The sequence below is a fragment of the Furipterus horrens genome, unplaced genomic scaffold, assembly GCF_987537825.1.
Source record: "Furipterus horrens unplaced genomic scaffold, mFurHor1.1.pri manual_scaffold_12, whole genome shotgun sequence".
Taxonomy (NCBI): Eukaryota; Metazoa; Chordata; class Mammalia; order Chiroptera; family Furipteridae; genus Furipterus; species Furipterus horrens.
In genome coordinates, this window is record NW_028327182.1 from 56,879,852 (window position 1) to 56,903,075 (window position 23,224).

General features: G+C 42.8%; 1 pseudogene; it reads right to left on the bottom strand.

The window, feature by feature from the left end:
• Positions 1-14,179: 14,179 nt before the first annotated feature.
• On the bottom strand, positions 14,180-19,345 carry LOC149996242 (heat shock protein HSP 90-beta-like; annotated as a pseudogene).
• Between the last annotated feature and the right edge of the window lie 3,879 nt (positions 19,346-23,224).

Sequence of the window (23,224 nt, forward strand, 5' to 3'; positions counted from 1 at the left end):
AGAGGCGTCTCTCGAAAAGTGGGCCACAAAACACTCGCACCAGGCAATTCCAAGCAAACAACAAGAAAGAAGCCTCCAGCTCTTCGCCTCGCTAGCTGGAACATCAGGACCATGTGTCCCGGACTTACTGCAGACCTTCCGTGGATCAATGGTGCCAGGAAAACCGCCGTCATCGACAGGGAACTGGCACGACTAAACATCGACATTGCGGCTCTACAGGAGACCCGGTTGGCCGACAACGGAACTATCAGAGAAACCAACTACATCTTCTACTGGCAAGGGAAGTCTCCGGACCAACCAAGACAGCACGGTGTTGGGTTCGCTGTGAAGAACACGCTTGTTAACTCCATAGAGCCACCCACAGGAGGCACAGAGAGATTACTTACCCTCCGATTGTCAACAACTTTCGGCCCAGTCAGCATTCTTAGCGCGTACGCCCCAACCCTCTGCGCCACCACCGAAGAGAAAGAACAGTTCTACCATGCACTGGATGAAGCGTTATCCAAGATCCCCAGAAGTAACGCTCTTTATCTCCTTGGAGACTTCAACGCAAGAGTAGGAGCCGACCACATGGCCTGGCCCACCTGCCTCGGAAACTTTGGGAGAGGAAAGATCAATGAGAATGGTCAGCGACTGCTTGAGCTTTCGTGTCACCACGGCCTGTGTGTGACAAACACATTCTTTAAGTGCAAAGAGATCCACCAGGTGTCATGGAGGCACCCCCGCTCCCGCCACTGGCACCAGCTTGACCTCGTCATCATCAGAAGAACGGATATTGGCAGCACCCTCCTCACCCGCAGCTACCACAGTGCAGACTGCGACACGGACCATGCCCTCGTGGTAAGCAAGGTGCGCATAACGTCGAAGAGGTTGCACCACTCCAAGATGAAGGGTCGCCCACGCATCAACACCAGTTGTGCCAGCAACCCAGTTAAGACCCAGCAATTCATCAACAGGATGGAAGATGCACTCGGCGAGGGAATGGCGGCAGATGACATTATCGAATCCAATTTGGACTCATTCTGAGTTCTAACAGTGGGGCAGCAACTTCAAATGTGCCAGGGAAAAATGGGGAGGATCTGAATTTTCTGGCTTCATGGTGAGGATTAGAAGAGTATCTTTCTCCCGGGCAGAAGTGCTGGTGGAGGCCATTGTCCCTTTGCTGAGTTCTCCTTCAACAGAGTCAGCAGATGGGTACCATATCTGATTCTTCACCAACCTGGCTAAAACTTGTTTGCCCGGACTTGGTGATTCCCTGAGACCCCACCCCAACCCAATTTGTGGGTCCACCCAAGCTATTTCCAGTGGCTTTCCCATACAAATGGCCTGTTTTGGCTCATGTTGTGGACTTTAACAAATTCTCACAAAGGTCCACAAACCCCAAACAAGCAGCATCTAGCCTTACATAATTTGTACCTCTTGCTAAGTGGCCCCAAGCCCAGCAATTGTGGCAGCCAGTCTTGATTTGCAGCTTGGCCTCTCCTGCACACATCCAAGCTCAGCACAAGTAGCAGCCTCTGCATATCACTCTGTAGCTCATGAGTGGCTCCAGTTAGGGCACAAGCAACAGTTGACCTTGGTCTGTACCTCTGGGGAGGCAACAAGGCCAGCACAATTGGTGGACAGCTTCAAACCACACTGAAGCACGACCCAACCCCTCTACAAGTGAGACACTCAGGGGTGTACTCAACAGGCATCAGAGCCCCAGTGAAGCAATTCCTGTTAGATGCAGTGGGCCACTGCACAGCAGCTTCTCCTTTGCAGTTGCAGCCAGTCCTTGCAGCAAATTGGGCTGGGAGGTCAATCCTTCCCATTGGTGTGCCAACAACAATCAAGGGTCAACTACAACATGAGGGTGAACACAGCCCATACAAGGTGGGGGGCACACTTAGAGTGCCCAGCCCAGGTGACCAGGGAGGCTTCACCACTGGGCCCTACAGGTCACCTATGACATAATGTCATTGTACCAAGACTGGGAGATGTAGCAGCTTTACCTAATACATAGAAACAAACACAAGGAGGCAGCCATAATGTGGAGACAAAGAAAAATGTCCCAAATGGAATAACAGAATAATACTCCAGAAAAAGAACTAAATATAATGGAGACAAACAATCAACCAGATGAAGAGTTCAAAACACTGGTTATAAGGATGCTCAATTAATTTAGGGGAAGAATAGATAGACTTAGTGAGAACTTCAACAAAGAGATAGGAAACATAAAAATGGACATGGAAAACATAAAGAAGAGCCAGTTGGAGGTGAAGAATACACTACTGAAATGAAGAATATACTACAGGGAATCAACAGTAGATTAGATAAAACAGAAGATCAAATCAGTAATTTGGAAGATAGGGAAGGAGAAAACACCCAACCAGATAGCTAAAAGAAAAATGAATCCAAAAAGAGAATAGTTTAAGGAGCTTTGGGGATTAATACAAGCATAGCAATATTCACATAATGGGGGTACTGGGAGAATAGAAAGAGTAAAAAATTGAAAACCTATTGAAAAAATGAGAGAAAACTTTCCTAACCTGGTGAAGGAAACAGACATACAATTTCAGGAAGTGCAGAGTCCTAAACAAGATGAAACCAAAGAGACCTACACCAAGACACATTATAATTAAAACCCAAAGGTTAAAGACAAAGAAATAATCACAAAAGCTGCAAGAGAAAAACAGTTAGATAACTACAAGGGAGCTACCAGAGAACTGTCAGCTCATTTTTCAATGCAAAATTTGCAGTCCAGAAGGGCTTGGCAAGAAATATTCAAAGTGAGGAAAAGCAAGGACCTACAACCAAGATTACTCTACCCAGTGAAGCTATTATTTAGAATCAAAGGACAGATAAAAGAGCTTCCCAGAAAAGAAAAAGCTAAAGGAGTTCATCATCACCAAATCACCATTACCAGAAATGTTAAAGAAGAGAAGGAGCCCTGGCTGGTGTGGCTCAGTGGATTGAGCACTGGCTTGTGAACCAAAGGGTTGCTGGTTTTAGTTCAAGTCAGGGCATATGTCTGGGTTGCAGGCCAGGTCCCCAGTTGGGGGCCTGTAAGAGGTAACCACACATTGATGTTTCTCTTGCTCTCTTTCTCTCTCCTTTCCCATTTCTCTAAAAAACTAAGTAAGTAAAATAGAAGAAGAAGAAGAAGAAGAAGAAGAAGAAGAAGAAGAAGAAGAAGGAGAAGGAGAAGGAGAAGGAGAAGGAGAAGGAGGAGGAGAGAAGGAGAAAGAGAAAGAGAAGAAAGGAGGAAGAAGAAGACTTAGAAGGAGAAGGAGGAGGAGGAAAAGATAAAAAATATGAATAATAAAATGGGAACAAAAATCTATCAGCAATTTCTTTAAATGCAAATGGATTAAATGTTCTAATCAAAAGACATACAGTGGCTGAATGGTTAACAAAACAAGACCCTTACATATAATGTGTACAAGAGATTCACTTCAGGTCAAAACACACACACAGACTGGAAGTAAAAGGACCGGAAAAGATATTACATGAAAATGGAAATGAAAAAACAAAAGCTGGGGTAGCAATACTTATACCAGACAAAATAGACTTTAAAATAATGACCATAACTAGAGAAAATTCTGCTTCTGAGTATTTACCCAAAGAAACAGAAAATACTAAATCAAAAAGACATATGCATCCATATTCCAACATTATTTACAATAGATAAGATATGGAAGCAACCTAAGTGTCCATCGATAGATGAATGAATAAAGAAGCAGTGCATATATACAGTGAAGTATGCCTCAACTATGAAAAATAAAAAGGACTGAAATTTTGCTGTCTGCAATTACATGGATTGACCTAGAGGGTACTGTACTGAGTGAAATAAGTTAGGGAAAGACAAATGCCATATGATTTCACTTATATGTAGAAGCTAAAAAACAGAATAAATAAGTAGAACAGAAAAAGACTCGTACATAAAGAAAACTTTTGGAAGCTGCCAAATGGGAGAGGGTTTGGGGGAATGGGTGAAAAAAGTGGAGGGATTAAGAAGTACAAATTGTTAGTTACAGGACAGTTATGGAAATGTAAAGTACAGTATAGGGAATACAGTAAATTATATTGTAATAATTTTGTAAGGTATCAGGTGGATAAGAGATTTATCACTGTGATCACTTTGTAACTTACATAAATGTCTAATCACTGGTTTATTAAACGTTTTTATCTTATCCAACTATTTTAATTAAAAATTATTTTTATTTTATACTAATTTTAATTTTTGTTGTAGTTTTTCCATTATCATTTATCCCCCCATACCCTTTTCCACCTCAACCTACCCCCTCCACCCTGAAATCACCAAATCATTGTCCATGTCCATGAGTTCTTTCTCTTTTTGTCCTTTTTGCTTGATCCCTCCAACCCTCTCCAGAGCTGTCAGACTGCTCTCTATTTATGAGTCTGTCTCTGTTTTGCTTGTTAGTTCAGTTTGTTCATTAGATTCCATATATTACTGAAATAATATATTACTTATCTTTCTGTGACTGGCTTATTTCACTTAGCCTAACATTCTCCAGGACCATCGATGCTGTCACAAAGGGTAAAATTTTCTCCTTTTTTATGTGTCAGTAGTATTACATGGTGTAAATGTATCATAGATGTTTTATCGACTCATCTGGTGATGGACACTTGGGCTACTTCTAAATCTTGGCTATTGAAAATAATGCTGAAATGAACATAGAGGGGCATATGTTCTTTTGAGTGAGTGTTTCAGGTTTCTTCAGATAAATTCTCAGAAGTGGAATTGCTGGATCATAATGCCGTTCCATTTTTAATTTTTTGAGGTTAACTCCATACGGCTTTCCATAGTGGCTGCACCAATCTGCATTCCCACCAACAGTGCACAAGAGTTCCCTTTTCTCCACATCCTCACCAGCACTTCTTGTTTATTGATGATAACTATCCTGACAGGTGTGAGGTGATATCGCATTGTGCTTTTAATTTGCATTCCCCTATGATTAGTGACATTGAGCATATTTTCATATGCCTATTGGCTGTCTGTGTGTCCTTTTGGAGAAGTGTCTATTCAGTTCCTTTGCCTATTTTTTAAATTGGGTTGCTGTTTTTGGATGTTGAGTTGTATAAGTTCTTTATAAATTTTGGATATTTTTAAAGGGGAACCTAATGAACAAAACAAACAAATGAGCAAAGTGAACCAGAGGTATGGAAGCAAGGAACAGGCTGACAGTGACCAGAGGGGAGAGGGGGTGAGTAGGAGTGGGAAAAGAAGGGGAACTGTCTAGTCAAGGAACATGTATAAATGACCCATGGACATGAACAACAGGGAGAGGACTGACTGTTTAGGGGGCAGGGCAGTGGAGGGGAACGGGGGAAAATTGGGACAACTGTAATAAAACAACAATAAAGTTAAAAAAAAAAGAATTTCAATGTTAACAAAAATCTTGGATAGTAACCCCTTATTAGACATATCAGTGAATATGTTCTCCTATTCAGTGGGTTGTCTTTTCATTTTTGTTATGGTTTCCTTTGCTGTGCAAAAACTTTTTAATTTAATGTAGTCCCATTTGCTTATTTTATTTTTTTCCCCATTGCCTGAGGAGGTATTCAGAAAAAATATTGCTAAGAGAAATGTCTGAGATTTTACTGCCTATATTTTCTTCTAGGATTTTAATGGTCTGGGGACTAACATTTATGTCGTTGACCCATTTTGAGTTTATTCTTGTGTGTGGCATTAGAAGGTAGCCTAGTTTCATTTTTTAAACCTATCTGTCCAATTTTCCAAACACCTTCTATTGCATAAACCATCTTTAGCACATCGTATGTTTTTGCATCCTTTGTCAATTAATTGACTATAAAGACATGGGTTTATTTCTAGGATCTATTCTGATCCATTGATTTATATCTTTTTTTTATGCTAGTACAATGGTATTTTGGTTACTGTGGCCTTGTAGCATAGTTTGATAGCGTGATTCCTCCAACTTTGTTCTTTTTTTAAATTGCTGTTGCTATTTGGGGTCTTTTGTGGTTTCATATAAATTTTTGAAATATTTGTTCTAGTTCTGTGAAATATGCCAGTGGTATCTTGATAGAATTGTGCTGAATCTATCGATTGCTTTGGGTAGTATGAACATTTCAATGATGTTAATTCTTTCTATCCACGAACATGGTATATGCTTCCATTTATTTGTATCTCCTTCAGTTTCTTTCTTCAGTATCTTATAATTTTCAAGGTATAGGCTTTTTACACTCTTGGTTAAATTTATTCCAAGTTATTTTATTCTTTTTGAAGCAATCGTGAATGGGATTGTTTTCTTTTTTTTTTAAGTATATTTTATTGATTATGCTGTTACAGTAGTCCCAACATTTTTCCCTTTGCTCCCCTCTGCCAAGTCCCCTCTGCCAAGTATCCACTCTTCCTTCAAGCAATCCCACCCCCCTTAGTTTATGTCCATGGGTTGTGCATATAAGTTCTTTGGCTTCACTCTCTCATATATTATTCTTAACTTTCCCCTAGTTTGTACTAACCAATTATGCTTCTTAATCCCTGCACCATATTCCCATTTCTCCCCCTTCCACTGCCCAGCTGATAGCCCTCCAAATGGATGCTCATACCTATGCTTCTGTTCCTACTCTGGTTTGCTTAGTTGGGTTTTGTTTTTATTTTTTAGATTCAGTTGCTGATAGTTGTGAGTTTGTTGTCATTTTAATGTTCATAATTTTGATCTTAAGTAGGCTCCTTTGACATTTTATATAATAATGGCTTGGTGATGACAGTTCTGGCCAAGATGGAGGCCTAGACTGACATGCTCTGTCTCCCTCCACAACTAAGGACTACAACTACTGCAAAACCAGAAATAAACAGAAGTTCCAGAAAATAAAGCTACATGGAAGTCCAGCGTATGAAGTTATAAACAAGTGGTGCTCGTCCGGATGGGAAGGAGGGTCAAATCTGGCGTGGAGAGATCAAGCTCTGCTGGAGGTGGCAGCTGCAGCAATGAGTGGCGGGACGCGGTAAGCACAGACACCTGTATTTAAGGGGAGGTGAGAAGTGCCTGGGAGCACCGCTTGCTGCAGTCCAGACCTGCCAGCTCGCGATTCCAATGCCGGGAAAGGCAGACCCCATTGCCTCAGACTGTGAGGCCCAGGGTAAGTGGGGATGGAGGAGGAGGCTCCCAGTCTCTCAGTGTAGAGTAACGGCAGGAATCCATCTTGGATCCCCGCCCCCACACAAAGTGCCACAGTGTGGTGAGAAGGGTCGCCCACTAGTGACCAGCGCACGGGGCTCCACCCCCTATAGCGCAGGGAGTGTGACAGCCTTGCCCAAGAAGAAAAGATAAACAAAAACGGTCAGGGTGGCAGAAATCATGATTGAAATACCAATCATGCAGCTGACCAAAAAGCAAATACGTGAATTAACCGACGAACAAATAGATAATCTCTCTGAGGCTCAGTTCAGAGCTATAGTGATAACGCAGCTTACAGAATTAACAAAAGATATTGAACAAGATGGGGAAGGAATGAATGCTAGTCATGCTGAAATGAATGAAAACATATATGAGACAAGTGATGAGGGAAGGAAAACCAGGGATCAAATCAACAGATCAGAACATAGGGAAGGAACAAACAGTCAACCAGCGCAGAAAGTGGAAACAAAAAGTGACGAATATGAGGAGAGGCTCAGAAACCTCTGGAACAGCTATAAGTAAACGAACGTCCGAATTATAGGGTTGCCAGAAGGTGAAGAAGAAGAACTAAAAATGGAAAAATTTATGTAAAAAAAATAATGAAGCAGAACTTCCCTAACTTGGGGAAGGAAATAGACTTATAGGTCCAGGAAGCACAGAGAGTTCCAAAAAAACTGGACCCAGGGAGAACCACACCAAGACACATTATAATCAAAATGTCAAAAATTAAAGGTAAAGAGAGAATCTTAAAAGCAGCAAGAGAGAAGAAAAGAATTACGTACAAAGGGGTCCCAATTAGACTATCAGCTGATTTCTCAAAGGAGACTCTGCAGACAAGAAGAGACTGGCAAGAAATATCCAAAGTAATGAAAATCAAAAACCTACAGCCACGATTGCTCTATCCAGTGAAACTGTAATTCAGAATAGAAGGGCAGAGAAAGTGCTTCCAGGACAAAGTAAAACGGAAGGAGTTCATTAGATCCAAACCACTGTTATATGGGATGTTAAAGTGACTTGTTTAGAAGAGGAGGATTAAAACTATGAACATTAAAATGAAAACTGTATCACAACAACCAACAACAGAAGCTAGGGAATCGAAACAAAGGCAAACTAAGTAGGCAACAAGAGTGGAAAAAGAATTAGTGGTATGGGGAACATTTTGCAGGGAGGTCAGTGGGGAGGGGTAAGAGGGGAAAAGGAGGGTGATGATGCAGGAATTAAGAAGCATAGTAGGAGGGAGTGGGGTAGAGAGGAAGATGTTGAGAAGAACTATATACACAACCAATGGGCATGGACTAAGGAGGGGGGAACAACTGGAGGAAGGGGGGGTCACTGGGTGGAGGGGAGCAGAGGAAAAAAATTGGGACAACGGTAACAGCATAATCAATAAAACATATTTTTTAAAAATAATGGCTTGGTGATGATGAACTCCTTTAGCTTCACCTTGTCTGGAAAGCACTTTACCTGCCCTTCCATTCTAAATGATAGCTTTGCTGGATGGAATAATCTTGGTTGTAAGTCCTCGCTTTTCATCACCTTGGATACTTCTTGCCAGCCCCTTCTTGCCTGCAAAGTTTCTTTTGAAAAATCATCTGAGAGTCTTATAGACACCCCTTTGTAAGTAACTCTCTGCTTTTCTCTTGCTGCCTTTAACATTCTCTCTTTATCTCGAAGCTTTGGCAATTTAATTATGATGTATCTCGGTGTGGTCCTTTTTGGGTCTAGCTTGTTTGGTATTCTCTGTGCTTTCTGAACTTGTATGTCTATTTCTTTCATCAAATTTGGGAAGTTTTCCTTCATTATTTTCTCACATAAGCTTTCAATTTTTTGCTCTTCCTCTTCTCCTTTCTGGCACCCCTATAATTCGAATGTTGGCATGTTTAAAATTGTCCCAGAGATTCCTAAGCCTCTCTTCGTTTTTTTCAATTCTTGTTTCCTCATTCTGTACTGGTTGACTCTTTTTTTCTTCCGTATGTTCCAAATCACTTATTTGAACTCTGGTTTTCTTCCCTTCACCATTGGTTTTGTGTGAATTTTCCTTCGTTTCATTTAGCATAGCCTTCACTTCTCCCCTATGCGTTTGCCATACTTAAGCATATCTGCCAAGCCTGTGAGCATCTTTATCAGCAGTATTTTGAACTCTACGTCTGTTAGGTTGACTATCTCCTCATCTGTGAGGTTGGCTATCTCCTCATCGATTAGTTCTCCCACTGGAACCTTGATCCATTCCCCTTTTGTGCCATACTTCTCTGTCTCCTCATCTTTAAAGGCTCCTGTATTTGTTTGTCTCTATGCCTTAGGTAGAGCTATCGCACCTGTTATGTTGTAAGGGATAGAGCCTTAGGTATTTATCAGTACAGGGCAACCTGTTTCACCACGTTGTGGCTCTGTATTTGGGGAAGGGGTCTGAGAGGGAACAATGTCACATGCTCAGCACTCATGCCTTTTCCAGGCACTTCTCCCACTTCCGCAGGGGACTGGCGCCTTCTACCTGTTGCCGTGGCTGTTGTTCTCATGGTTGGTGGGTCTGCAGATGTTCTAGGACTGTGGGGGCCCTTTAAACAAGCAAACTCTGCTGAGAGATTGGCAGTTTCTGCCTCCGCCCCAACCCCGACTGGTTTGCACAGTCAGAAGCAATGAGGCTTTATTGTCCCTGATGCTGGGACCGTGAGCTGCATGGTCTGGTCTGGTGCTGGAAACATTATTCAGGTGTCCCTTCTGACTTTAAAACGTGTTACTGTGCTTTCCGCTGCCTGCTGCTGCTACCACCACACTGCGTCCTCTCTGCCCAGTCTTTGCCCCTTCTACCTGTCCTGATGAGTATTTCTTCTTTATGTTTTTGTTTCTTGGACTTCCACGCAGCTTGATTTTCTGTAACTTCTGGTTGTTCTTAGTTTTGAGGTAGTTGTATTTTTTCTTAGTTATGGAGGGAGGTGCAGTGTGTCTGTCTAGGCCTCTATCCTGGCCGAAAGTGTTTTATCTTTTTTAAAGATTTTATTTACTTTTGAGAGGGAGAAAGAGAGAGGGAGACAGTGATGTGCGAGAGAAACAGCAATCGGTTGCCTCTTGCATGCTCCCAACTGGGGACCTGGCCTGCAACCCAGGCATGTACCCTGACTGGGAATCAAACCAGTGACCTTTCAGTTCACAGGCCGGCACTAAATCAACTGAGCCACACCAGCCAGGGCTGGGATTGTTTTCTTAATTTCCCTTTCTGATAGTTCAGTATTGGCACATAAAAATGCAACTTATTTATGGATATTAATTTTGTATTCTGCTACTTTACTAAATTCATTTATCAGTTCTAGTAGTTTTTTGGTAGTATCATTAGGGTTTCTTATATACACTGTCATGTCATCTGCACATTTGGATAGCTTTTATTTCTTCTTCATGTCTGATTGCTGTGGCTAGGACTTCCATTACTTTGTTGAATAAGACTGGTGAAAGCTGACATTTTTGTTTTATTCATGATCTTAAAGAGAATGCTTGTAGTTTTTAGTTTTTAAGATTTTACTTATTTATTTTTAGAGAGAAGGTAAGGGAGGAAGAAAGAGAGCAGAAAAACATTGATGTGAAAGAGAAACATTCATTGGTTGCCTCTTGTATGTGCCCTGACCATGTACCAAACCTGCAACCCAGGCATGTTCCTTGACCAGGAATTGAACAGGTGACCTTTTGCTTTGCAGGACAACACCCAACCAACTGAGGCACTCAGGTCAGGGCTACGCTGGAAGCTTTTGCTCACTGAGTATCATGTTGGCTGTGGGTTTGTCCTTCATTATGTTGAGGTATGTTCCCTCTATTTGCACTTTGCTGACAGTTTTTATCATAAATGGGTACTGGATTTTATCAAGCGCTTTTTCTGCATCTTCTGATAATATCATGTTGGTTTTTAAAATATTTTACTTATTTTTTAGAGTGAATGAAAGGGAGGGAGAAAGAGAGGGAAACATTGGTGTGTGAGAGAAACACCAATTGGTTGCCTCTCTCATGCCCCCAACTAGGGACCTGGCCTGCAACCCAAGCATGTGCTCCAACTGGGAATCTAATCGGCCACCTTTTGGTTTGCAGGATGGTACTGAGCCACACCAGCCAGGGATGATCATGTTGTTTTTATCTTCCATTTTGTTTATGTGTTGTATCACATTTATTGATTGTGGATATTGTATAAACCTTGCATCCTTGAATAAATCTCACTTGATCACTGAGTATTATTTTTTAATGTATTGCTGTATTCAGTTTGCTAATATTTTGTTGAGGATTTTAGCATCTATGTTCATCAGAGATATTGGCATATAATTTTCTTTCTTTGTAGTGTCTTTTTCTGGTTTTGGAATTAGGGTGATGCTGGCCTCATAAAACGAGCTTGGCAGTCTTTCCTACTCTTGAATTTTTTTTGGAATGGTTTGAGAAGGAGAGGTGTTAGTTCTTCTCTGAACATTTGGTAAAATTTACCTGTGAAGCCATCCACTCTAGGACTTTTGTTTGTTGGGAGTTTTTTTATTACTGTTTCAATTTCACTAGTTCTAATCTGTCTATTCAGATTCTCTGATTTATCCTGACTGAATGGAAGGTTGTATGCTTCTGGGAATTTATTCATTTCACCCAGATTGTCCAATTTGTTGATATATAGTTGCTTGTAATATTTTCTTACAATCCTTTGTACTTCTTTGGTGTTAGTTGTTACTTCTTCTCTTTCATTTCTGATTTTATCTGGGTCCTTTTTCTTTTTTCTTTTTTTTTTTTCTATGTCCATGGCTCATACATATAAGCTCTTCTCTACATCCCCATGTCTATTCTGTACCCTCCTACTATGCTTCTTAATTTCTGCACCATTTCTCTCTTTATCCTCCTTTCCCTCTCCCAGCTGACACCCATCCACATGCTCCTCCTGCCTATGATTCTGTTCCTACTCTGGTTGTCTGCAAAGTTTGCTTTTGTTTTTGTTTTTTAACTTCTATTGTTGATAGTTTTGTTTTGTTGTCATTTTAATGTTCATAGTTTTGATCTTATTTATCTTAAATAAGTCCTTTTAACATATCATATAATAATGGCTTGGTGATAATGAACTCTTTCAGCTTTACCTTGTCTGGGAAGCACTTTATCTGTCCTTTCATTCTAAATGATAACTTTGCTGATAGAGTAATCTTTGTTGTAGGTCCTTGCCTCTTATCACTTTGAATATTTCTTGCCAGTTCCTTATTGCCTGCAAAATTTCTTTTGAGATATCAGCTGACAGTCTTATAGGTACCCCTTTGTTTCTTGAGATAGACCTGAAATGCTATAAATTTTCCTCTTATGACAATGTCTAATCACTGGGTTATTAAACATTTTTTTACCTTATCCAACTTTTTAAAAATAAAAATTCTTTTTATCTTGTCAGATTTTATGTTGTATTAATAAAAGAGCATGTCTATCTTCTTTCATAACAGGACAAGAAAGAGTGTGTTTATCAGCAATTTATAGGACTTATCTTCAATGCCTTGAAGAACAAGGTTACATATATTGTACAGTATGTGTATGCATACTCTAGTTAGTCATGTTGTTCAAATATGGTAAGTCAAACTGCTGCAGGATTATTGATATATAAAAGTAGGCTCTGTGGAGTTATCACTGTTTGAGGCGTTTCAGTGTTGAGTAGCATATGTATGAATATATAGGCATATGAAGCAATTACTTTGCCTGTTTGTTGGATATTGTACTTTGGTGAAATACTTATTCAGGAGGCTAAAGTTATTGGTTAACTTTACTTCCTTTCAGTATCTAGATTTTGGGTATGTGCTCTTTTCTTTTTAACGAAGTGTTTGGTACATCTTCAGTAGTAAAACTCTTCCTGGCATATCCACTGAAATGGGGTGTAGAAATACGTTTTTTAGAATATACAAGATATAATTGTTATTTAGTTATTTATTTTTACTTTTATTTTGCAAATCAGAAATGACTGGTATGGCTCAGTGGATTGGGTGTTGTCCCACAGACACCCATGCCAGGGACATTGGGGATATGCAAGAGGCAGCCAGTTGATGTTTCTCTCTCACATTGATGTTTCTCTCCCTCTCTTTCTCCTTCCCCCCTTTTCTCTCTGAAAGTAAGTAAATGAAGTCTTTTTAAAAAGAAGTACAGCATTCATGCAGAAAAAGACTAAGTAATAAGTATACAGTTTGGTGAATTTTAATGAAGTAAACACACCTATGGAACCAATACCTAATAAGGGTATTTCTAGCACAGCAGAAGCTCCTCACTCACGTTATTGTTCAACCAAGGATAACCACTATCCTGACTTCTAAAATCATAAATTTTCTTTGCCTATTTTAACTTAATATAAATGGGATTACACTGTATGCTCACTTTAGTGTCTGGCTTCTTTTGTTTCTTTGTTCAGTCCAATATTTGTGATAGTCATTCCCTGTTATGGATAGCAGTAATTCATTCATGCTTCATGAAAAACCTTAAACATACATCAAAGCATACAGAATAGGATAGTGAACTCTTAGTTCTTATCCAGCTTCAACAATTATTAGTTCATGGTCAATCTTGTTTCGATTATCCTCTCATCCCCTGTCTCCAACTCCAAATTACTATGAGGTAAACCTTAGACATGATTTTTTTCCTAGGTACTCAATATATCTTTTTCTTACATGATTAGTAGTTTTACTAGATTATATCTTGGAGTTGGCTGTTCAGAATTGATATTCTTAGATGTACAGTGTACACTTTCAATATATAACTTTAAGTCATTTTTTCTCTTTGGGAAAGTTTTCTCAAAATATAGTATTTAAGTACTCATTCTTTCTTTCTTTCTTTTTTTGCATACTTTAATTTCAGAACAAAGTAAAAAAACGCAATACACAACAACATTCAAACCCGATGTCAAATATGAGAAGGAAAGGCTTGAGGCCCTTGCAACCTGTCTTAGGCAAAGACAGGCGAGAAAAAATCCACTAAACAACAGAAGAAACCAGGTGGGCTAGGGCCACTCAGGGCTGCTAGGGGAGCCATGAAGACTCTACACAGAGGACAGACACAAGGTTCTAATCGACTTCTTCCATACAAGAGGCATCCCCATCACTCTTGAAGGGTTGGGTTGGGCAATCTCATGAGGAACAGCAGCACTCAGTTCTTCTGCTGTCACTTCATCTTCATCAATGCTTAGGCCTACCTTGATCATGTGATATAGGTGGATGGAGTGGGTCTGGGGATCCTCAAGTGAGAAGCCAGAAGAGAGCAGTGCAATTTCAAACAGCTACACTACAAGGCCCTTGAAAGCCTTGTCATTTTTGTCTGCCTCTGCCTTCTGCTGTAGAGTCTCCGCAATGGGGTGTGTTGGTGAAAATCAAGTCTCTGGGTAGGGGCTTTATGTCCCCCTGTCCAGGTGTCCTGTGACTCAGTTAAGCAAGCTGGACTTGCTAACACCGGCAGCCGCTTGCAAGCTGTTTCAGGCCACTGAGCCATGGTATCCTGAGAAAAAAGAGACTTTGCTGAGTATTCCATTACTCCCTTGTCCTATCATCTTGTTTGGAACTTAGCCTTAAGGACTTACAGTTCTGTTTTGTACCTAAGTAGTTAATGTTTGAACCCGGGTATCCTGTTTTCTCCTTTAGCTATAGGATGTGTATCCTGTAATTGCCACCCTCAGATTTCAATAAAAGGAAGGTGCTTGCTCTGCTCAGTGCTGACCTGCCTGAGCGTGCAGCAGCCCTCCATCCATCCCATTCTGTCTGCTGGAATTACTTGCATGCCCTCGACCACAAAGTACTACAGCAGGGGTGGTTGGGGTTGATCTCCAGGTGTTTTTTGGCCATCACGTAACCCATCATAGAGTTATCATGAAGTGCCTGGGCTTTCATGATACACTCCATATTAGCTGTCCAACCATAGGTGCTAGTCACAATACAGCAGGGCAAGACACAAACCTGTAGGAGACTGTCATCTCCTTCTTATCCAAGATCTCTTGCCTGAGTTTGCAGAGGTTCTCAAACTTGTCCTTGCTCTCTTCCATTTTCTTCTCCTTTTCATTCTCAGCTAGCTCCAGGCCCTCCTTGGTAACTGAGACCAAGCTCTTCCCATCAAACTCCTTGAGCTGCTATACACAGTACTCATTGATAGGCTCCATCATATATACTATCTCAAAGTCCCGCTTCCTCACTCACTCCACAAAAGCAGAGTTGGCAACTTGCTCTTTGCTCTTACCAGTGATATAATAGATGGACTTCTGGGTCTCCTTCATGTGAGAGACATATTCTGAAAGAGAAGTCATTTCATTTCCAGTCTTGGAGGTGTGATAGCGCAGAAGGTCAGAAAGGTGTCACTGATTAGCCAGGTCCTCATGGATTCCAAGCTTTAGGTTTCAAGAGAATGCCTTATAGAATTTCTTACAGTTCTCCTTGTCTTCTGCTAGCTCAGAGAAGAGATTAAGGCACTTCTTAACAATGTTTTTCCAAATGACCTTCAAGATTTTTCTCTGCTGGAACATTTCTCGGGAGATGTTCAGGGGCAGGTCCTCAACGTCAACCACGCTATGGATGAAGTAGAGGTACTTTGGTATCAACTCATCACAGCTGTCCATGATGAACACACAGTGGACATACAGTTTGATGTTGTTCTTCTTCTTGTTATCAAAGACATGAAAGGGAACCCAATGGGGAATGAATAGCAATGCCCTGAATTCCAACTGATTTTCTACAGAGAAGTACTTGACTGCCAAGTGGTCTTCCCAGTCATTGGTAAGACTCTTATAGAATTCTCCATATTCCTCCTGGGTGATGTCATCAGGATTTATGGTCTAAATGAGTTTAGTCTTGTTCAATTCTCCATGATAAATATATTTCTCCTTAATCCTCTTTGTTTTCTTATCCTTAGCACTATCATCCTTCTCAGCTGAGCCCACTTCTTCAATCTTGGGCTTCTCTTCATTATCTTTTTCATCCTCTTCTTTCTCCCCTTTCTCTTCCTCTGCTCATCATCACTGATTTCTTTCTCTTGTTCCTTCTCCAAATAAAGGGTGATGGGATAACCTATGAACTGTGAGCGCTTCTTCTCCTCTTCTTTGACCCACCTCTTCTTTAAGTACTCTGTCAGTTCTTCTTTGAGGTGAAGGATTACTTTGGTACCCTGCCCAATGAGTTCACTATGGTCAGCTTGCACAATAAAGAACCCCGAGCAGAAGACTTCCAGGCATACTGTTTGTCATCATTGTACTTTATGATCACAACTACTTTCTCTGCTACCATATAGGCATAACTGTCCAATTATGGAGATGTCTGCACCAGCCTGGAGAGCCTCCATAAATGCTTTTGTACCATACTTGGAAATGGTTCTCAGGTTATTTACAAGATCAGTGTTGGTCATGCCAATGCCTGTGTCTACCAGAGTCAAGGTGTGTTCCTGGGGGTTAGGGATAATGTCAATTTTCATCTCTTTCCCATTGTCCAACTTAGAAGGATCAGTCAGGCTCTTGTAGCATATCTTGTCTAAGGCACCAGTATATAGGGTACTAGGGTCTTCAGCAGAGACATAAATTTAAAAGTTAGAAATATACTAGCCCTGGCTGGTGTGGCTTAGTGGGTTGAGTGCTGATTTGATTCCCAGTCAGGGCACATGCCTGGGTTATGGGCGCATAAAGAGCAACCACACATTAATGTTTCTTTCCCTCTCTTTCTCCCTCCCTTCCTCTCTCTCTAAAAATAAATAAAGTCTTTTCTAAAATTCAAAAAAAAAGAAAGAAAAGAAAAAGATATGTACAGAAGGTTTATGAATTTCAAGGAACCTAAGACTGAGATTTGCTAATTTCTGATCACCTGACAGAAGTGTTATTGATAAAGTAAAAGGAAAAAAATCTATATTTAATAGTGCAAAATTACCTTAATGGGGTCTTATAAGCCACGGGACAATATTTTAAAAAAATATATTACGGGAGATGATGCTGATTGTGATGTAGTTTTTTAATCTCCCAAATCCACCCAAACAAACATATAAATTAGGGTAGCAAAACTAAAAGCCTTAAATAACATCTACAACAAAACTAAGTGACAAGCTATGCTCACAAACTCCAAAATAGAAGTGGGTAGAAGAAAAAACACAAGGAGGCATAATATCAGCATTTGTGAGGAAGAAAGCAGATAGAAGCAAGGGTATATGATGAGCTTGAGAAAATGGGAACAGCAAAAGTCATCACATTGACATGGAAATGCAGGGGAGTAGAATCCAAATTGACTTGCATAGGGACATGAAGGCAAAGGTAAATGAAGGTGCAGATAATAAGTGAAGCCAAGGAATCTCAGGAAGTATGAGGCAATATTTTTGAATACTTTGTAAAGCCCACAAGGGAGCTTTAAACCATGAAGCTAGAAAAGTTATGCTGACTATTCCTCCCTTTTAAAAGTTCAGGCAAAGTAATATTACATGAAAATGAGTAACAAGTACAGAGGCAGTCAAAGTCATTATAAGGAAAAGATACTAGGACAGCATCTATAATATCCCTAAAGACAATGAAAGGAAGGTTTAAAATATGCCCATAAAACAGATTTAAACTACAAACTAATGATTTAAAATGAGCTAAAACAAATTAACAAAATGATAGAGTTGAAAGAACACATAAATAAAAATTATAATTAAAATGAGATGATAGGATTCAAAAATAACAAAATAACAGAAATTAACTTCATAAATAAAGATTACTTTAGAAATAGTACAAGAGCAAATACAAAACATAATAGCCTTATGAAGTGTAGGGGCTTCAGCCATTCTTTGTAAGGAATTCCAGTCATCCCCTAAGGGCCCCGCTGCCTAAGGCCTGTTAAAATTTGCAAATGTCTGCTGCTAGCATTAAGTAATGGCCTCTTTGAGGCTTTTCTCTTGCAGAGAATCCAGCCTTTTTGCAGAGCTGTCTGTCCTGCAGCTAAGCACCCGACTATGACTGAAGATAACGCCGTAACCCTTGTCCCTGTTGCTGCCAGATGTCATGTACACAGCTACCTGCAGCTGCCCCACCCCGACTTCCTGCCTGGGTCGTTTTCCCGCCGAAGGAAAAGATCCTATATAAACCCTGCCCTAAACCCCATCCGTTGTCAGCGCCATTTTGGAGACTTGGTCTTGACCTGGCCACCGGCAATAAACCCTTTGCTTTCCTTATTCACTGTCTCCAAGTGGTTTATTCTTGCTGAATCTGCTGTAACATTTTGGAGGCCCCAGCAAGATACCCTCTCTGGAGCACAGTGCTGACTTCGGCACTGGGGACTCAGTGGACCCCATGCAGTTCTCCGAATGGCGACAAGACTGTGGCCACACACTCAGAATTCTGAGCATCCTTCATATCTTCGTGGATTGTATGGGGCCACGGTTTCCTCCGGCGGCCCGGTATAGGGACAACAAAGGTGGACGACCAGTCTCGGCAAACAGGTGAGTGACAGCCACTGGGATAGGTGACTCCTAGAGGCACCCGTCGTCTGTTGGCAAGACGCCCCTCGGCGCCTGGATGCAGGGTCAAGTTTAGTTCTCCTTTAGTGAGAATCTGGTTGGTCTGAAGTATTCAGACCGGTTGGTTATTGAGCTCTCTGGAATCAGGTTTTGGCTCGACCACCTGTTAGTTGACACGGTGCGTCCCAGGAGGGTTCAAGTCAGGACAAGGGATGGGGAGGAAAACTATTTAACTTTGGTGTGCATGTGAAGTGAGCAAGTGAGGGGAATTAGGGGCTCTCCTCTAATTCGTCCAGTGTGTGGCTCTACAGCTATGGCTACGGAGTCTGAGTGGGCCCTAATCTGCAGTTTCTCAGCTTAACGACTGGACATAACCCGGATTTTACTCAGGCAGCCTTAACTAAGATAAGCCTAAGTCCCTCGCGAGAGAAGAGGCCAGGTGGGCATCTGAGTCGATTCCTTCAGGGAGTTCCCTACCCTTGTTTGTCTGCGCTGTGAGGGGAAGAAGTGCTCCATGTCTTGTCTTCCTGCTCCTGATTGTAATCCAAATTAAGTGTATATTTGTAGCACTCATCTTAGTCATCATAGGTAGGTGTCAGTCCAAGTTCATGCCCACGGATCTCTACTACATGCTCTGGAATTTTTCCTGTTCCGGGGCTAGACCCTTTTATGAGCTCTGATGCCTTAGAGATCCTCTGCAGATCAGAATGGCCCACTTTCAGGGTGGGATGGCCCCCGGGAGGAACTCTGAATTTAGGCATCATACAGGTAGTGCACCTCATTGTGCAAGGAAGCCCGGTCACCCTAACCAGTTTGATTACATAGACCATTGACCACTGGCAGGAACTGGCTAGGGACCCGCCTACTTGGCTCTGAAGGTGTGTAGGGTCAGAAGCCTGTGAAGATCTCTTAGACTGACAGCCTCAGGGAAAGGATCAGCGCGACAGATCAAAGTACGCTAAGCCTTGTCTTCCAAGCTCTCCACCCCTCCCTTCAGACCCTGAGGAGGATCATCTTCCGTAGCCCCTTCCCTATGGTGAAGCCCCTGTATCCCTCTACCCCCAGGTCCCACGGCCAGAACCAGACTCCACAGGTGGATCCTCCTCTGAGCCATCTCCCCTGGGGAGACCCTCCTCCTCCCATCTACGGCTGAGGCACCCACCCAGCTCTGCTAATTATTTTAGTGAGGCCCAGGTCACCAGGCCTGTCCTCCCATTGAGGGAGGCTATTGGGCCTGGTCCTGGGCACTGAACCACTTACATTTATGTCCCCTTCTCCACTAGCGACCTGGAAAACTGACAAGCTCAGAATCCGTCGTTTTCTGAGCAGCCCCGAGCTCTCGCTAGCTTGATTGAATCTATTTTCCAGTCACATTGACCGACCTGGGAGAGGACTGTCAGCAAATCTTGATGGCTCTTTGTTGATGAGCGAGAATTAATTCTTAAAGCTGCTAGGGAGGATATAAGGGGCCAGACCATAGGAACAGAACAGGAAAGGGAGGAAGCAGTACGGGAAGTTCTACCTGCCGAGGCACCCGATAGGGACCCTAATACTGTGCCTGGAATGGCAGCTCTTAGACCCCTTCACCAAGCCCTCCACCAAGGGACGATTAAGCCGGCCAAGAAGCTGACTAACTTGAATAAGGCTTCGGAAGTTATTCAGGGCCCCACCTGAAGCCCAATCGCTTTCCTAGAATGGCTTCGAGAGGCATATCGCATGTACACTCCCTTTGACCCAGAGGCTCCAGAACATGTCTGCCCCATTAATCTAGCCTTTGTAACACAGGCAGCGTCTGAGATCAAAAAAAAAAACTGCGAAAATTGGATTTGGAGGCATGAATTTAGGACAGCTCCTTGAAATTGCTACCAAAGTATACTTAAATGGAGATGAAGCTGATAAGAAAAGGGAGATTGAAAGGGAGAAGCAGCAAGCTAAGGTCTTAGCAGCCGCCCTTCAAGAAATCCCTGATGTGCCAACCCTGGCTTCTGGGAAGAAGTTCCGTAAGAAAGGGGAAGGCAAACAATAGGGGAGTTAGCCTCAGATCAATGTACCTATTGTAAGGAAAAGGGACATTGGAAGAACGAGTGCCCCAGGCGGAAAAACAAATGACCCCACCCAGGATCATGGCTACAGTAGAAGGGGACTCCAACTGAGGGGGTCAAGGCTCCCTCTGTTTAGACCCCCAGGATCCCATGGTAACAATGAATGTTGGGGCCCACCCAGTGACTTTCATGGTAGGTACAGGGGCTGAAGTCTCGGTAGTGACTGTTCCTATAGGACCACTCTGACAAAAGAATGAGAATCCAGGGGGCCACAGGGAATGTCATGGAGTACCCCTTGTGCAAGGCCTGCAAGGTTCACTTAGGAAAAGCCACCACTACGCATTCATCCCTTCTTGTCCTAGACTGTCCATTCCCCTTACTGGGCAGAGACCTCCTCAGAAAACTCTGGGCCCATATTTCCTTTTCTCCTGAGGCTACAAAACTCCAAGTCTGCCCTCGAATGGTTTTGTCTGTCACCCTCCTGCTTGAGGAAGAATACCATCTCCTCGAAACCTCTCAATTGCCTCCTGAATATGTTCCCGAAGATTTTTGGTTAAAGTTTCCCAAGGTATGGGCAGAAGACAACCCACCAAGTCTAGCAAGTCACATACCTCCTGTAATTGTTCCGCTGCTTGGAAAAGCAGCCTCGTTCACCTCAGAAAATATCCCATCTCCCGGGAGGCCTGCAAGGGCATCAAACCTCACGTAGATCATTTGCTAAGGGAGGGCATATTGAGGGAATGCCAATCGGCATGGAATACTCCTTTCCTACTGGTCTGGAAGCCTGGAACCAATGATTACCGGCTGGTTCAGGACTTGAGGGGAGTCAATGTGGTGACAGAAACTCTCCACCCTATGGTGCCAAACCCCTACACCCTCCTGAGTCTCCTGCCACCTGATGAACTCTGGTATATGACCTTAGATCTAAAAGACACCTTTTTCTGAATTCCCTTACATCTGCAATCACAAAACATCTTTGCCTTTGAGTGGGAGGACCCAGAGACAAACATAAAGCAGCAGCTCACTTGGACTCAGCTGCCTCAAGGGTTTAAAAACTCTCCCACCATATTTGGGGAGGCCCTAGGGCAGGACCTCAGCCCCTTCTCGGTGGAGAATCCTCATTTAATGCTCCTCCAATATGTAGATGATCTCCTTTTAGCAGCCAAGACTAAGGAGGATTGTTTAATCAGCATCTCTGCCCTCCTTGCCCTGCTCGAGAGAAAAGGCTATCAGATCTCCCACTGGAAGGCACAAATTTGTACCCAGAAAGTTAAGTTTCTAGGGTTCATATTATCAGAAGGGACTCGGAGACTGTCATCCGAGTGGGAAGGGGCAATCACCCGACTTCCCACTCTGAGATCCGAGAAGGATCTTCATGAGTTTCTTGGGATGGCGGGATTTTGTCGTCTTTGGATCCCCAATTTTTCTGCAATCACCCGGCCCCTCCATGAGATTACCTGGGACCCCAATGCCCGTTGGACTGGGGAGAAGAACAGGAGAGGGCATTTCAAAAACTAAAGGAGAAACTTACCCGGGCTCCAGCCCTTGCCCTGCCGGATGTCACCAGGCCTTTTAGTCTTTTTATCCATGAAAAAAAGGGCGTAGCCAGAGGAGTTTTAACCCAAACCCTCGGGCCCTGGCATAAACCAGTAACATACCTCTCAAAGAGACTAGACCCAGTGTTCCTAGGATGGCCTGCCTGCCTCTGAGCTGTCGGCGCCGTGGCCCTCCTAGTTAAGGAGACCAACAAGCTCACCCTAGGGCAGGACCTCACTGTCAACCTGCTGCATTCAGTCGAGACCCTCCTGAGAGGTACCGGAGGGAAATGGCTTACTGGTAGTCGCCTCACTCACTACCAAGCAACCCTTCTTGAAGACCTCCGGATCCACCTGCCGACCATCTGGGCCTTGAATCCAGCCTCGCTCCTACCCCACCGAAGAGGGAGGACCAGAACATGATTGTGAGGAGACCATCAGACCAGGAACGTTCTTCCCAGCCTGGGTTACAAGACTCCCTGCTCCCGACCCCGGACATTGTACTCTTCATGAATGGAAGCAGTTTCATTTGAGAAGGCATATGATATGTGGGAGCAGCCATAGTCACTCTTGAGAAGGGAGTCTGCGCTGAGCCTCTTCCACAAGGATGGTAGGCACAAAGAGCAGAACTTGTTGCCCTCACCTGGGCATTAGAGGAGGCCACTGACAAACGGGCCACCATATACACTGACTCTCGGTATGCCTTTGCCACCATACACGTTCATGTGGCAATTTATCAAGAGAGAAGACTGTTCATGGCTGAAGGAAAAGCAATAAAAAATGCTCAAGAAATCCTAGGATTGCTGCGAGCGGTGTGGAAGCCAACTCAGGTAGCAGTTGTCCACTGCAGAGGCCACCAGAGTGGCACCAGAGAAGTTGAGACTGGGAACCGGTTAGCAGACCAGGCCACCCAGCAGACTGCCCTACAAGGAAAGGCCATGGCCCCAGAGGGGGATCTATTCTCCCTGTGCTACCCCATCTAAAGGGCCTCCGCTCTATTCCCCGGCTGAAAAGGAGTGGGCCGTAATTGAGGGCGCTACAAAGAAAGATGAATGACTGATCCTGCCGGATGGTAGAATCTTTG